Below are 10,815 nucleotides of genomic sequence, written 5' to 3' on the forward strand. Positions count from 1 at the left end.
AATCTTACCCACAGTTAGATAATACTTTTGCAATAAGTATGTGAATTACAATGAAGGGGCCTGCACTTGTAGGAAGGCCAAAAACCTAGAGCACATTGCTCATTACAAAACGAGCCTCACTGACTACATATAAATCCAGACTACAATCCAGAGAAGTGTTGAACTACAAAAGATAGCATCTCCTATGCCCGAGTATAGTTTCGATTAAGCTCAATACCGAAGGACTAAATCCTATCACATTAACCCAATTCAATCTCCAATGATCTACCAACTCCTCTGCCTGAATGATATTACATTATTCGCACATTACATTCCTTGACCATGACCTCTAATATTACCCATGATAATCTACAATGAGATTTTACAGCTATTTAAACAAAACCCACGACCATAAACAATCAGGTCAGCCACCAAACAATAAACCGATTGCATAATTACAAACTATGATGGCCTTAGACCAAATAAATGATATCAACACATAAGACATCCTAGAAATACATCAATAGGTCCTATCCATACGTTATATAAAAGTCAGTCCATAACCTAGATCAACCGGGACCAAGTATAGGTCCATACGCTTTAGCAATGATCTCCATCCGCCAAGTCTCGAACATGATCAACAACAACATCTTGAAACTCCACCAGAAGCTGCACCAACACCACTTATGCAATTCTTCAAAGATCTCAATCAAAAGTTGTGCTGTTGAAACCCTCACCAAAACCAGAAATCAATCTTCTAAGCAAGCAGGATAGCATCCGATCTCCAGACCAAAACCAATTGACCAAATGGTGCAGGAGCACCTAAGGGTTGAAATGCCCTTAACCAATTTTGGCTTGTGAGACCTTCTAGAGGTCATTTAAATACATAAGGACTGGCTCTAGTCCTTTTGTATAGTTATTTAATTGTAGTTTTTAAAATTTCTCTTATCGACAAGACCTACCCCTGATTGACAAGTCTTGCCCCGATGAGTTCGCCAGAGTTTGGAGTGGTTGTATCGCATATCAGAAGGAGTAGTTTCAAGTTTCCCTAATGATTAAATTGACCTATATTCGGACATTGATCGCTGATGATCCTACGGATGTCGCTATACCACGATGGGAAGATGATCGCCAAATAATCCTCATGACTTGGCGACAAAGCACATGCAAAAAAAGAGGCGAGTTAACAACTGTGCAGGTTGAAGGTGGATCGCGGTCTCTATACCATAATGGAGAGATGCATGAAAGTTATTCCCTTTGACTTGGTAACCAAGTGGTGGGACCTGACAAGAGAGCAGCTCAGGTGAGTTAACGATTGAGCAAGTCTAGGATAATCAAACGATTGTCGTTATACCGCTATAGTGAGATGCATGAAGGTTATCCTTCATGACTTGGTGACCAAGGTGGAGCCCAGAAAGAGAGCTTCATTCTAGGTGGTTAGTGAGGCCATGCTAAGGTGATAGGATAGGGACCCCATAGCCAATCAGGGGGTGCCACGTGTCAGAGCGCAGAAAGAGATCAAGGAAGATCAGACGGTTAAATTTCAAACCATTGGTGCAGTTGCAAATGGAAACCGTTTGTAATGAGATTTATCTCATCCAATAAGAGGAGGTCCAAACAGAGGATGTATGTATAAAAAGACCCAATGGGAATCTGTAAGAAAAAAAATGGTTAATCATGGATCTTTGATCATGAATCATTGATCATTGTTTATCGATTGCCTTAGAGAACACTTTTTGTTTTTTCTGGAATGCAATAGAGAAGTCCATTTTCTAGTTTTCAATTAGATTTTCATTTCTATTCATTTCACGTATGTTGTTAATGTAATTGTTTTATTTCTTTGTTCTATGAGTTGTTGGTTTGAATCCGTGAATAAATTCAGGATCTGTAAATAAGTTTTCCTTTTCAGTTTTTGTTCCTTGTTTGCAATAATCAAATGGATCTGACTTGAAACTCCACAAGACTTTGGAGATTGTCAAGTAGAGCCAGAAATGTACAGTTGGTTTTCATTTGAGAGAGACCAAGAAATGGCAATTGCCATTTCTACATACTAAGCTTAGGCGAGCTTGGTGATAGTTTGGCTAGGTATCAGTAATTTGAAGGAGATAACTTGCAAGGGAAGGAAATTGTCGAGAATTGGGAAAAGATCGAGAAGGCTACAAGCCTGAAATTGAGACATTGTGCAACCATAGGGAAAGGTTTGCTAAACCAAACAAGATGGGTGGGTTTGCAAAAAGAGAGCAAATGTGTGTGTGTCCTAAACCCCTGTAAGGATTTAGTGAACAAGCTTACCTTGTGAGCTTGAGGAAGATGAGATAAGAAAACAAATGGTAGGGAAGCCCTTAGAAGTCTAGAGGGGTAGACTTGGAACCCGGAAAGGGATAGAAGAAAACCATCAACGAAACCAAATTGATGGCAAACTAGGCTGCCTCCCTATCATATTGGTATCAGAGAAAGGTTAGACTTGGGAAGAAAGTAGTTGATGTCAGGCACTGAATTAGCAGGAGAAAATAGTCTCAGAATGGTGACCAATAGAGAGTTAGCCAAGAAAGTAGAAGATCAGGAGGAAGAGAATAGACTCCAGAAAGAAAGATTGCTACAATTGGAAAGAAAACTAGACGCAGTTGAGGAGAAAACTAAGAAAGTAACAATATAGGTTAGTGAAGGGAAGGGTAAAGAATTAGTGGAAGAGGATAGGATACCTACCTCAGACCCTATACCTACCTAAAGAACCTTTCCTTAAAGCAATTAAAGCCTTAGGAGGAAAATCCCTAGAAGGAGTGACACTTTTTTATGGGAAAATGGAGCCTGAAGTAGTTATGGAATGGATTGAAGGAATGGAGAATCAGTTTGAGTGTGATGGAATTATTGAAGCCCAAAAGTTGAAGGTAGCTAAGTCTAGATTGAGAGGAGCAACCTTGACTTGGTGGAAATTTATCCAAGAAGAAAGGCAAAAAGAGGGTAAGAACCAAATAGCCAGTTGGAATGAAATGGTAGCTAAGGTGAGGGAAGCCTATGTCCTTGAAGATTATGAGATCCATCTGCACAAAACCTGAGACAAAGAGACTTGGATGTGAGCAACTACATTGAGGAATTTCAGAATTTGTGTCTGAGATCCAAGGTGGTAGAGGATGAGAGCATCAAGGTAGCCAGATACTTGAATAGCTTGAGATGGAATATTCAAGAGGATTTGAGTTTTTTAAGTCCTAACACTGTGCATAAGTTCTATCAATTGGCACTGAAGGTGGAGGAAAAGAGTAAAAAGAAGAAAGAACAAAGCAACAGAGGAAGAGGTAGAGGAAAAGATGGTAGAGGCCAAAGAGGCAGTTTTGGTGGAAGAGGAATAGATCAAATGTCCCCATGAGAGTCCAAACTTATAGAGAAAAGTGAGGATTCACATAGCAAGAGAAGCTATAGAGGAAGGGGATCATCTAGCAACCCAGGAAGAGGTAGATCTAGTGGACTAGGAAGAGGGTCCTACTTCTCCACCATGAAGTGTTACCATTGCCAAAAGTTGGGTCACCCTGCCTATAGATGTCCAGAGAAATCCTCTTCATCTCAAGGAAGTGAAAGAAGAGTGACATATGTGCAAGAAGATGCAGAAAGAAGCCAGACACAAGGTGTGAGCTTAGCTCCTGAAGATGGAGAAAATTTAATGATGAGAAGAGCCTTGATTAATAAACCAATCAAAGAAGAACCAACTCAAAGAAGAGCTTTGTTTAGAATCAAATGCAAGGTCCTTGGTAAGGTTTGTAGAGTGGTGATAGACTTAGGGTCTACTGACAACATTATGTCAAAAGAAGCAATAATTAAACTGAAGTTGAAAACAATTCCACATAGTAATCCATATAGGGTCACTTGGCTCAACAAGGAGTAGCATGTGGTACTGAATGAACAAACATAGGTTGAATTCAAGATAGGTAGTTATAAGGATAAAGTCTTGTGTGACATCTTGCCTATGGATGCTTGCCATCTACTTCTTGGTAGACCATGGTAGTTTGACAGAAAGACCATTCACAACAGAGAGAAGAACTCTTATTCTTTTCAAAAGGATGGAGTTACATACCATATTCAGTCCCTAAGTGATGAAGGAGAGAGAAGAAAAACTAAAGGCCCAATTGCATTCCTGGTAGGTGAAAAGGAGTTCATTAACACTCTCAAGGAAGGAGAAGGAGTGGGGTTTTCTCTTATAGTGAAACCAGGGGAAGTAAAGAAAGATTAGAAGGTTCAAATACCTCATGAAGTGCAATAGATACTAGACAACTTCAAAGCGACCATAAGTGATGGAGCACTAGTAACCCTAGCTCCTATTAGAGCCATAAGCCATCAAATTGATTTCATTGCAGGAGCATCATTACCCAACAAAGAATCCTATAAGATGACTCCCAAACAGAACAAGGAAGTGGCTAGACAAGTGTAAGAATTGTTGGACCAAGGGTTGATAAAAAAGAGCATAAGTCCTTGTGTCGTACCTACAGTGTTAGGACCCAAGAAAGGAGGAACATGGAGGCTATGCACATATTCAAGAGCCATAAATAGAATCCCTATCAGGTACAAATTTCCTATCCCAAGAATTAAAGACTTGATGGATTGCTTGGGAGGTGCAAAGTACTTCACTAAGATTGATCTCAAGAGTGGATACCATCAGATTAGGATAAAAGAAGGCGATGAATGGAAAACATCCTAGAGGGTTCAGTGAGATTTGCACCCCCATGCTAGATACCATCAAAGGAGGAGTTAAGACTAAGTTTCAGTGGACCAATGAAGCTAACAAAGGGTTTGAACTTTTGAATGAAAAGGTAGCTACACAACCAGTACTCATTCTTCCTAGTTTTGACAAGTTGTTCACAATTGAATGTGATGCAACTAATATAGCAATTGGTGCTATTTCGAGTCAAGAGAATAGACCTGTAGCTTTCTTTAGTGAGAAGCTCAATGATGCCAAGAATAAGTATTCATCCTATGATCTCAATCTGTATGCTCTTTTCCAAGCTCTTAGGAAGTGGAGGCACTACTTGTTACCTAAGGAGTTTGTTGTTTACATAGATAATCAAGCTTTAAGTTTTCTGAATTCACAAGATAAGTTGAGTCATAGGCATGTTAAATGGGTTGAGTATTTGTAGTCATATACTTTTTCTATTAAGAATAAGAAAGGACAGTGTAATAAAGTAGCAGATGCTTTGAGTAGAAGGATACTAATAGTGCAAGAAGTGCAAATTCAGAGTATTGGAGTTGATTACTTCAAGGATTTGTACTCCAATGATGACGATTTTGTAGCCATTTACAAGGTTTGTCAAGAGTTTCAGAATCACTTTCATAGTGAATATGCTAACTTTAGTTTGCCGAATGGATTTTTTGTTTAAAGGTGGACAATTGTGTGTTCCCAAAGGATTGATGAGGGAAAATCTGATCCAAGAAAAGCACAATGGATGTTTGAGTGGTCATTTTGGCCTTAATAAGACATTGGAACTTGTTCAAAGGTTCTACTATTGGCCCAAAAAGCAGAGGGATATCAAAAGGTATGTTGAGCATTGTATGGTTTGTCATAAAGCTAAAGGCACAACTACTAATGCTGGTCTTTATCAGCCATTACCTATTCCTACAAGGCCATGGGAATGTGTCTGTATGGATTTTGTGGTTGGATTACCCAAAACAAAGCTTGGCTATGATAACATTTTTGTTGTTGTTGACAGATTCAGTAAGATGGCACATTTTGTTCCTTGTAAAACTACCCATGATGCTAGTCACATTGCACACTTATTTTTCAAAGAGGTTATAAGAATCCATGGTTTGCCAGTTAGTATTATTTCAGATAGAGATGTCAAATTCCTTGGAAATTTTTGGAAAACGCTTTGGAAAAGAATGGGAACTAACTTGTCTTTTGGTTCAGCCTATCATCCCCAAATAGATGGTCAAATAGAGGTGGTCAATAGGACACTAGGAAACCTTTTAAGGTGTTTGAAAAAAGAATATGGACAGAGTTGGGATCAGGTTCTTCACTAGGTGGAGTTTTCCTACAATGAAAGTGTCAACAAATCTACTGGGAAGAGTCCTTTTGAGACAGTGCATGGTATGCACCCAGGAGGTGTTATGGAATAATGAGATCTTGGTAATCTGTCGCACAAAAGTGGTCAATTTGATGATGTTTCTCAATCTATGAAGGAGGTTCATGACCAAGTCAGGCGAGCTCTTCAAGATTCTTCACAAAAAGTTAAAGCCCGAGTTGATACCACCCGGAGAGATGTGCAATTTTTAGTTAGAGCTATTGTGATGGTACATTTGAACAAGGCCCAACTTTAGAAAGGGGTTCCCAACAAGCTATAAATAAGGAGAATAGGCCCTTGTAAAGTTTTAGCCAAGTATGGCTCTAATGCCTATAAGATTGATTTGCCATCTGATATTGCTTTGTCTCCCATTTTCAATGTCGTAGATTTGGTTGTCTACAAGGGACAACTTCCCAAGGAGGATGCACGACCTTCAAATGCTCAACAATCACTTTCCAACCTACCATTACTTTCTCCTTCCATGCCTCAGACTGAGAAAGTGTTGGATTCCTACATTCCCAAGAAGACTAGACAACAAGTGTACATGGAACTTTTGGTTAAGTGGATGCATAAACCTGATTCTGAAGCGACCTAGGTCTCTAAATCAGACTTTGTTAAGTTAGGAATTGATCTTTCCTTCCTGTCACGTGCAGTCACTTGACTTCTTTGTTTTGGGGGGAGTATGGTGCAGGAGTACCTAAGGGTTGAAATGCCCTTAACCAATTTTGGCTTGTGAGACCTTCTAGTGGCCATGTAAATACATAAGGACTGGCTCTAGTCCTTTTCTATGGTTGTTTAATTATAGTTTTTAAAATTTCTCTTATCGGAAAGACCTACCCCCGATCGGCAAGTCTTACCCCGATGAGTTTGCTAGAGTTTGGAGTGGTTGTATTGGGTATCAGAAGGAGTAGTTTCAAGTTTCCTCGATGATTAACTTGACCTATATTCGAATGGTGATCGCAGACAATCCTATGACTATCACTATACTGTGATGGGAAGATGATCACCAGATAATCCTCATGACTTGGCGACAAAGCATGTGCAAAAAAAGAGGAAAGTTAATGACCGTGCAGGTTGAAGGTGGATCAACGATGGTCGCTATATTGCAATGGAGAGATGCAGGAAAGTTATTCCCCATGACTTGGCAACCAAGTGGTGGGACCCAACAAGAGAGTAGCTCAGGCAAGTTAACGGGTGAGCAAGTCTGGGATGATCGAATGATTGTCGCTATACCACTATAGCGAGATGCAAGAAGGTTATCCTCCGTGACTTGGTGACCAAGGTGGGGCCTGACAAGAGAGCTTCATTTGGGTAGTTAGTGAGGTTGTGCTAAGATGGTAGGGTAGGGACCCCAGAGCCAATCAGGGGGTTCCACGTGGTAGAGCGCAGAAAGAGATCAAGGAAGATCGAACGGTTAAATTTCAAACCGTTGGTGCAGTTACAAATGGAAACTGTTGGTAACAAGATTTATCTCGTCCAATAGGAGGAGTTCCAAATAGAGGATGTATGTATAAAAATACCCAACAGGCATCTGTAAGAAAAAAAATGGTTAATCATGGATCTTTGATTGTTGTTTGTCAATTGCCTCGGAGAACACTTTTTGTTTTTCTAGAATGCAATAGAGCCATTTTCTGGTTTTCAATTAGAGTTTCATTTATGTTCATTTCATGTATGTTGTTAATGTAATTGTTTCATTTCTTTGTTATGTGAGTTGTTGGTTTGAACTCATGAATAAATTCAGGATTTGTAAATAAGTTTTCCTTTTCAGTTTTTCTTCCCTGTTTCCAATAATCAAATGGCTTTGACTTGAAATTCCACAAGATCTTTGGAGATTGTCAAGCAGAGCTAGAAATGTATAGTTGGTTTTCATTTGAGAGAGACCAGGAAATGGCAATCGCCATTTCTACATATTGAGCCTAGGCGAGCTTGGTGATAGTACAACTAGGTATTAGTAATTTGAAGGAGATAACTTGCAGGGGAAGGAAACTGCTGAGAACTGGGAAAAGATCCAGAAGGCTACAAGCCTGAAAATGAGACATTGTGTAACCATAGGGAAAGGTTTGCGAAACCAAACAAGATGGGTGGTTTTACAAAAAGAGAGAGAATGTGTGTGTGTCCTAAACCCCTACAAGTATTTAGTGAACAAGATTACCTTGTGATCTTCAGGAAGATGAGATAAGCAAACAAATGGTAGGGAAGCCCTTAGAAGTCTAGAGGGGTAGAATTGGAACCTAGAAAGGGATAGAAGCAAACCATCAATGAAACCAAATTGATGGAAAACTAGGTTGCCTCCCTATCACCAAATATGAGTATGAGTATCATGAACAAGCTGATTCCATCACCAGACAATACCGAAGCCTACTGGATTATAACAGATCCAAGTTAACTAGAAACCACTTAACCTACCGGGACCAGAAGGGTGTCGGTAAAGCATCCAAACAGCTAGTGTTGGCATGAATGACAAAACATCAATGCAACACATAATCAGTTCCACCAAATGGCCAACAATCTCCCCCTTTAGCATTGATGACAACACTAGATGTGAAAAACATCTAAGTACCAAGAAATACCAAACAAGTCTCCCCCCGTGGAAGACAAGTTGACAACCAAAAAATTCAATATCTCTCCCCCTTTCTTTTTCTTTTTCCCCTTTCTTTTTCTTTTTCACATCAATATCACTCCCCCTTTGACATCAATTCCAAAAATCTGACATAAATATCAAAGCAAAAACATAAGCCTCTCAATCACAAAGCTGACTACTCCCCCTGAGCAGTAGCATCCCACATTAGTTCTAGAATGAATAATATTTTTGATAGTGCATGCCGAACTGATGCCAAACCGCATCAATCAAGTCTCTATCGGAGGGACAGAAACTCCCAATCTATCTCTTGGGTACTCAAATGATTCCTTGGACAAAGGTTTAGTGAAAATATCTACAATCTATTCTTTAGTGTTCACATAAACCAGTCTAACTTCATTTTCTTCTACCTTCTCCTTCAAAAAGTTATACTAGATAGATATGTGCTTTGTTTTAGAATGAATTATTGGATTCTCTGATATATCAATAGCAACAGAGTTATCATAGTGAATAACTACCGGTGCATCACAATCCACCTTTATATCCTTCAACATTTGCTTCATCCATAAAACTTGTGTACAATTAGTAGCTGCATCAACCTACTCAACCTCAATAGTAGATAAAGAAGAACATGACTATTTCTCGCTGATCCTTGAAACCAACTTCTTTCCAAGAAAGAAAGCTCCACCAGAAGTACTTTTTCGGTCATCAACATCTCTAGCCCAATCAACATTTGTATATGCACATAAAGTAAAGTTATCATCCCTAGGGTACCACAAACCATATTCAGATGTACCTTGCAAGTATCTAAAAATCCTTTTCACCACCATCTCATGGTTTTATCTACTATCACTCTGAAATGGTGAAACTGATAGTTCCGATACTTAAAGATAAGTATAGATGCCAAGCTAATAAGATGAGAGGGGGGGGGTAAATCATACAAACTTAATCTTCCATAAAAACATCAGATTCAACCTCAGTAACATATGCTTCAGCAATATAACCAAAACTGCTAAACATGCAAACTCAAAAGCATATAAACATCATAATACTCATAACATCAGATTTAACATGGAAACCCAAATAGGGAAAAACCACTGTGGGATTTCGGACCCACTAAGAAATATACTCTTCTAGAGTATGCTTAGTTAAAAGCAAATCCTGTTAAAGATTACAAACACATTGCTAGATGTGACCCGGTTAAGGGATTTCCCTCAAATCTGTTAGGATCTTCACCTTGTTAGAAGTGACCTTGTTAAAGGATTTCAAACACTCAATCAAAATGTCACCTTGCTAGAGGGTTTTGCAAATAAGACTGTTAAGTCCACTCGGTTAAGAGATTTTTTGTCACTTCACTAAATAACAACAATGAAAAATCTATCTGCAACTTCACATCTAAAATACTAAAGCAGATTCTTATTTGCTCAATACAATTTAGGATTTATCTTGTCCATCTGCTGGGCTGTATACTCTGTTATTCAAACAGGTCTTCAAGCTTCTATGCTCGGTAATCACTATGCAGCATCCCTGTGCATACACTTGCCCACATACATTGTTTATCAACAGTTCCTTATTTATAAACAATAGCTAACCGCTTAATCTCCTTGATCACATTTCCCATGATCAATCATAGCCATCAGATCTTCAAACCTTGACCAGGTTCAATGTATCCTTTGATCTAAAAACATTTTACCATGCCTTGGAACTTGCATACATTTCTTGGAACTTGTGCTAGGGTATTGCGGTTCAATCCGAGCTATAGATCTTCCTGCCAATTTTCCTTTGCCATAGATTCTTTAACAAACTTCATTCATGGCATACCAATCATTTAATCATAGCTAGTTCATCAGCTTCCTTCATTAAATAATGCATGTAATCATTTAATGCATTCTGTTATTACTCGGTTGCAACTCAGTAAATACTAAACTTCACTCGGTAGACATTCTGCCTTCATTAACTGATAGCGATAACCTTAGGGTTTACGGACTAGGTTCTTTACTCGGTAACATAATATAGTATTAACCTTACAATCAATAACATATGTATGATATCAAAACAATCTAAACATCATGATCTCATCATTGTCTAACTCGGTAATAGTTGCCCATTGAATAACTTATTCCTCCCCTTATTGATCATATTCTTTTTGTGTCTTTTACCGACATCTTTATACTCATCAAATCATACTTCTCAAGATATGGCAACATCATACTG

The sequence above is a fragment of the Cryptomeria japonica genome, chromosome 9 (assembly GCF_030272615.1).
Source record: "Cryptomeria japonica chromosome 9, Sugi_1.0, whole genome shotgun sequence".
Lineage (NCBI taxonomy): Eukaryota > Viridiplantae > Streptophyta > Pinopsida > Cupressales > Cupressaceae > Cryptomeria > Cryptomeria japonica.